Source organism: Echinops telfairi, unplaced genomic scaffold (genome assembly GCF_000313985.2).
Source record: "Echinops telfairi isolate 266 unplaced genomic scaffold, ASM31398v2 ScPeMD7_7475;HRSCAF=8513, whole genome shotgun sequence".
Classification (NCBI taxonomy): Eukaryota; Metazoa; Chordata; class Mammalia; order Afrosoricida; family Tenrecidae; genus Echinops; species Echinops telfairi.
This window is the reverse complement of record NW_022111379.1, coordinates 28,062,848-28,069,518: the sequence shown is the minus strand read 5'-3', so window position 1 is coordinate 28,069,518 and position 6,671 is coordinate 28,062,848.

Below are 6,671 nucleotides of genomic sequence, written 5' to 3'. Positions count from 1 at the left end.
TTTGTGAGATGGAGGAGGACTTTGTGGACTGGTGTTGGACATATGGGTTAATGGGTTAATGTTGGACCTGTGGGTTTGGGCAGCACTGGGTCGGGATGTTTTCTTGATGCGCACTTAACCTTTATATAAAACTCTCTCTTACACATGAGTTTCTCTGGATTTGTTTCTCTAATGTACCCAGACTAATACAGATGGTTTCAGTTATTGTTTTCCCACTAAAAATAGTCTAGCTGATATTCATATGAGGCAGTTTGAATATGGAGAGCCTGTATTTTAATATACAGCATTACCTACAAAGTCAACACAATGTACAATTAACTTTATAGCTCATGGTTTAACCAGTGCTTGGTGAATAAAAGACCTTTTGCCACTTTCAACCACCATCTGAATATTACCAGTTGACTTTCAATGGTCCAGATCGAGCTTGGCCGCCCTTCTCTGCCTTCTCTGACTTGAGCTCATTTGACTCTTAGTAGCATCATGTCCTCGGATGACAATGACTGTGTTAAAGCCATTCTCTTCCTTTTGAATAACTTAATAGTTCTTGTATATTTACCGGTTTCCAGGATAAAAGTATTTGCATTTTCACAATCAAATGATCCTTTCCAGTCTTCCGTTTTCCCTATGCATCTGCTCTTTGTGAAATGTAAATCTTTCATGTGTTTCCAGGCCATACCTGTGACAGCACTGAGAGGAAGTTATTGGGAACAATTGTTTACACTTACCCGGATCAGATATTACTAAAAATTCCCTTCCATCGAGTCTATCCCAACTCATAACGATGCTATAAGACAGGGCAGAACTGCCCTTAGGTAATCTGAGACTACATTTTTCCAGGAAGAGCCAGTCATATCTCTCTTCTGCAAAGAAACTGATGGATTTAAACATTGACCTTGTGATTAGTAGCTCATTGCATAGCCTACTATATCATCAGGTATCCTTACAGCCGTTAAAATAATCATGGCCATCAATCAAAAAAATAAGTAAATGATGTTTACAAGAATGCCTGAACATTGTGAAGGTCCCGAATGTTCGATCTATGCGCTTGTATATGTGTGTGCATAGTCTACAGAGCTCTCCCCTATGAAATGATGTAACTAAGCAAGCAAAGTTAATGTGTACAGCGTACATTTTCTGAGCCATTTAAATTCGTTATGTGCTGAGTAAAGTAACTGTGATGTTGAATTGATGCCTTACATCACAGGAGTAGCCTTTACAGCGGACATCTCTGTAAATCAGCAGTTACCAACCTGTGGGTTGCGACCCTTTTTGTGGGTTGAATGACTCTTTCACATGGGTTGCCTGATTAATAACAATAACAAAATTACAGTTATGAAGTGGCAACAAAAATAGTGTTATGGTTGAGGGTCACCACAACATGAGGAACTGTATGAAAGGGTCGCGGCATTAGGAGGGTTGAGAACCACTGCAAAATGAACCCTTTCTGGAACTTTGCTAGAAACACACAGGTGATGCTACTGTCATGAAAGCTGTTGACATGGCTGTTGACACTGTCCTGAAGAGGCTTGCAGAAGTACTGTTGGTTTCCTCTATACTGTCAAAACCAAGAGGCAAGACTGCTCTTTCACCTCCCTCAGAACAGACTCTCTGTAGTTGGCCTGGGATGCTGAGGGACAGGGGAAGTTTAGAGCTGGTCACAGTACATGCATGCTAAATATAGATAATCGTCTATAGGAAATATGAATATGAGATTAAACCTTTAGGCCAATTTAAATCATTATAAAATCAACTTTTGAAACTTTCATTGTGATAAAATAAATGTAACATCAATTTTGTCATTTTAACCAGACTTACGTGTGTAGAAAACGCAGAACACCAAGTGAGAGTCTCTCTCCTAGCAGTCTTAGGGGAGAGTGTAAAACTGCCCCTTGGGTTTTCTATTCTAGGCTGAAAAGGTTTTGGGAAACAGAATGTCTCATCTTTCTCCTGATCGATGGGTTTGAATTCTGACCTTGCAGTTACAGTCTTTTTCCCCCCGTTATTTTAAGTCAACATAGATAATCCCTCAGAAAATAATGGGGATAAAGGTTTCTTGAGAGTACGGGAAGAGATAGGGAGACGGGGGAGCTGATAGCAATGGTGACTGTATAACTCCACTCAAGGGGAGTGAACAACAGAATTGTTGGTGGATTCCATCTTGCTCTTGTGAATAGTGAGCAAACAACCCTTAATCCAAGTGTATGAAGCGGCATCCAAAAATTCATAGAAAAATTAAGTGAAAAGATCATGGAATTTTCCCACAAACTTTTTGAAGCCCCCTCAAACAATTAAGTGACTTTAGTTACATTCAGTATTTTGTGTATAATTCATCAGCACTATTTGCAAGACCTTTTCATTAATCCAAATAGCAATAAGAATTTAAAATAATCCCCATAATATTATATAAACTTTTAAAAATTAAATCAATAATTTTCAATTAAAACAATAACCTGGAAATGTATTAATGGTGGAAAGATTAATTATAGGCAAGAAAATAAGAATCCTAAAACAATGTTGGGCCTTGCTTCCTACAATTCTGGGTCAAGACAAGTAGGATTGTTGTCAGATGCTATTGAGATGCTTCCCACCCACGGCATTCCTGGTCCTTCTACCATCCTCACAATTGCTCCTATGCCTGAGTCTATTGTTACAGCCACTGGGCCAATCCATAGAGGTGGGGGTCTTCCTTTTCTTGGCTGCCCCTCCACTTTACAAAGAATGATGTCTTTTTCGATTAAAGCATGTCCAAAGTATGTAAGATGAAGCCTTGTTTATATCTCATTTTTGCCTCTAAGGAATACTTTGGCCTGATTTCTTATCTGTTTGTCCTATCAGTGGTTCATGGTACTGTTTTCAATACTGTTGTCCAATATCACAATTCAAATTCATTAAGTCTTCAATTTTCCATATTCAATGTCCAACTTTTGCATTCATATGAAGCAATTGAAAATACCATGGCTTGGGTCAGGCACATCTTAGTTCTCAAAGTAACATCCTTGCTTTTCAATACTCTAAAGAGGTCATTGGTTATTCTCATGCACCTTTCATTGCTTTATATTCAATTTTGACCCATAAGGACCCTGTATAGAGTTTCTGATATTGTAAATCTTTTCAGGAGCAGACAGGCTCATCTTTATTGCTCAGAGTGGCTGGTGGTTTGTAACTACTGACCTTAAGGTTAACAGTCCAGTGCTTATCCCACAGCACTATCAGAAATTCTGGTTCTAATACTCTTTTAATTTTGAGAACCACTGATAGTCTTGAGATCTTACAAAATCTTGGTGTCAGTGCAGGGAATTAGCTTTTATTCTCAATTCCGTGGAACTATTTTGGTTTGAAACCTGGAAACTGTCGTCTAATTTTCATTTAAAGTCATGGCTTTGTTCAGTTTATGTAGAGTAATAAGGGTAGGATCCTTTGCCTAACCAGGGAAAATCATCAAGTCATAGCAACAGTCTAGGTAAGAGATGTCTCTGTCTCCTTGATGTTGGTGCTTCTGAGACTGGTAAGAATTGATTGACTCCCCTTACAGAAGGGTCGTGGGGAGGAGATGAGCCAGTCAGGGGCAGTATAGCAATGATGAAACATACAACTTTCCTCTAGTTCTTTCATGCTCTCCCCACTCCTCCACTATCATGATCCCAATTCTACCATACAAATCCGGCTAGACCAGAGGATGCACACTGGTACAGATAGGAACCGGAGACACAGGGAATCCAGGACAGATGAATCCCTCAGGACCAATAATGAGAGTAGCGGTATCAGGAAGGTAGGGTAGAAAGGGGGAACTGATCACAGGGATCTACATATAACCCCCTCCCTGGGGGACGGACAATAGAAAAGTGGGTGAAGGGAGACGTTGGACAGTGTAAGACATGACAAAATAATAATAATTGATAAATTATCAAGGGTTCATGAGGGAAGGAGGGGAAAAATGAGGAGCTGATACCAAGGGATCAAGTAGAAAGAAAAAATTTTGAGAATAATGATGGCAACAAATGTACAAATGTGTTTGACACAATGGATGGATGTATGGATTGTGATAAGAGTTGTCCAAGCCCCCAATAAAATGATTTTTGAAAGAATTGGTTGGACTTTCTGAAACTTCACAATTCTAAAAATAGTATCCAAGACTGAAATTTATGATGCTCTGATTATGGATAATGGGGAAAGAGGAAGAATAAATCAGACAAAAGGATTACAAAATAGATATGTTAAACAAGTAGTTGGTAAAAGAATCATTGCACAACATGATCACAGAGCTTCTTAAAAATGGAAAGTCATGACCTGCATATTTTGTTTAAAATCCTAGGAATGAGTAGGATCAACTTGGAAAAGAGTAAGAAAGAGTAAAGGATCAGTGATCAACCTGAAGTTTTCTAGCTTTTAGACCCAGTCACCCACCATCTACCCAGTTACTCAATTCAACACAGTTCCTTTTTCTTTTCTATCTGTGTTCACTCCCCTGGGGGATTGATATGTCAATTATATGTTTATGAATTCCAAATTTTAACTCTATCCCTAGGTTTTTTAGATCAAATTGTAGAATCAATCCAACACAACCAAAATTAACTGCTGACCTTACCCATAAAACAGATGCACCTGCAGTCTATATATATATAATTCTATATGGTGTTTTATTCTTACTGTTACTCAAGTCAAAATCTCTGGGGTCCCTTTTCACTCATATCTTCTCTCATAATCTAATTAGCATTTCAATAATTCAGTTAACTATGCACTAAAAATATACTGTATGCCATCATTTCTCTTTACTGCTCTTGCCACCACCCTAGTTAAACTACTATCTTCTTTTCACCTAGATGCTACTTTAATCTCAAAACTGCTTTCTTACGTACTTCTTTCCTTAAGGTGAATTCTTAGCCCAGTAGCCAGACTGACTTTTTAACCATTGAAGTCAGATGGTTTGCTTGTGCTCCAGGTGACCCAGTGACTCCACGTTTCCAAGAGGAAAAGCTCAAGTAGATACCCTTTGACCCCTGTCGCAATCCTAGAGCAATCTAACATTCAGAAGTTGGCAAGAGTCGTAGAAAGCAGAGAGAAGACACTGTAGATTAGCAAGGTGTAAGAAGGAAAAAAGATCTAAGACATGGCTTGCAAGTTAGGCTACCACAATTTCATGGATTCTAGAACATAAGAGTCTCTTAGGCCAGAGCATCAGGACATTTAGTGCCATCTACATAATTTGTGGCTCCAGTGCAAAATTATGATGTAAGGCCTCTTGCTAAAAACAACGGGAATAAAGAATCAACACTCTCTGATCTTATGTTAGGCTAGGTGGTGTAGAAAAAACAAAAAAGTGACACTCATATATGTATAAGAAAGTATTTTATAATAAGAAGTAATTTTATATTAAGAAGGTATGCTGGCCTCGCCCAACTCATGTCCTTTGGTCTTCTGCAACTTCAACTTTTCCCTTGAAGGCCATTTGTCCTGCATTATATACTACCTCTTGAACTAGGTGGTAGTTGCCAAATTATTTTTGCTTTAGCGACTATGTGCATTCCTTCCATCTTTATTACTGTTCCTTCATCATTCAATATTGCGCCCATAGAATTTTTAACGTTGAAATGAGAGGCTTGAATTTTCTCTCAGTTCTTTCTGTTTAACGTATACGGAGTGTGTTCTTCCTTTTTGTTGTTCTGACTCCAGGTCTTTGCACATTTCATTAGACTGCTTTACAGTAGTCTTAGTCTTGTTAATTTTGGGGTCAGAGCTAATATCAAATTTTTAACAAAACTCAAGTGGGCATGTCCTTTTATTGAGGCTATGAAACATGTTTATATGAATTCTGCCTGTGTTATAGTGGGTTCTATAAAGGAACAAAGCCAGTAATGATTTATATAAATACCATATGCAAATATTTATTAAATCATACATATATATATATATATACAAGTTTCTTGAGATAGAAATGTATGTCAAGAAAGTGACTCACACAATTACAAAAGTGAGTAAATCCAATCCAGGTGTGGTCTGTGGGTCACATGGTAAGCTGAAGGGTCGTCCTGACTCATGTAGCCACAGCAGCTGAAAATAGAGGAAGACACACCACAGATGCATAAGTAATGAACTCACGTGGTACTGCATTTGCAAACATTTGGCTCAAAGGATGCAAAACGCATGATGTGAAAATTAGCCAGCTCAAAAACTGACCTTTTCATCAGCCTTTTATGCAAAATGGAAGCTAATGAAGATGCTTTTAGGAGCTGACATGTAACTGGGGTTAAGTCTTGGACATACTAAGGTGATTAAAAGAGCAAGGTCGATCAAATGGTTCTTGAGAACATCTATTGGGTCTGATGTTCTGAGAGCTCAGTTCAGAAAGTTATATTGACTCTTTGGGGAAGACACTAAAGATGCAATCTTTAAAGATAGATTTTCTCCAATGATACAGGATGTTCACAGTTATGTGGAATTTTAAAGAATACTTTAAGTTGTATTGTTGAGAAAACACACAGAGTCCAATTGTATCTGATATATCATACATGAACAAAGGAAAGATATTCAATAAGCACATATAAAGAAAATACACTGACAGTTACAAACTTCACTTTTGCAATTGATCACATAGTCATAACTGATAGAACTACCTTCTTCAACTACCTATTCTGTATTACCTTTGCCCTCAGCAAGCACCACAGCTGGCTGTG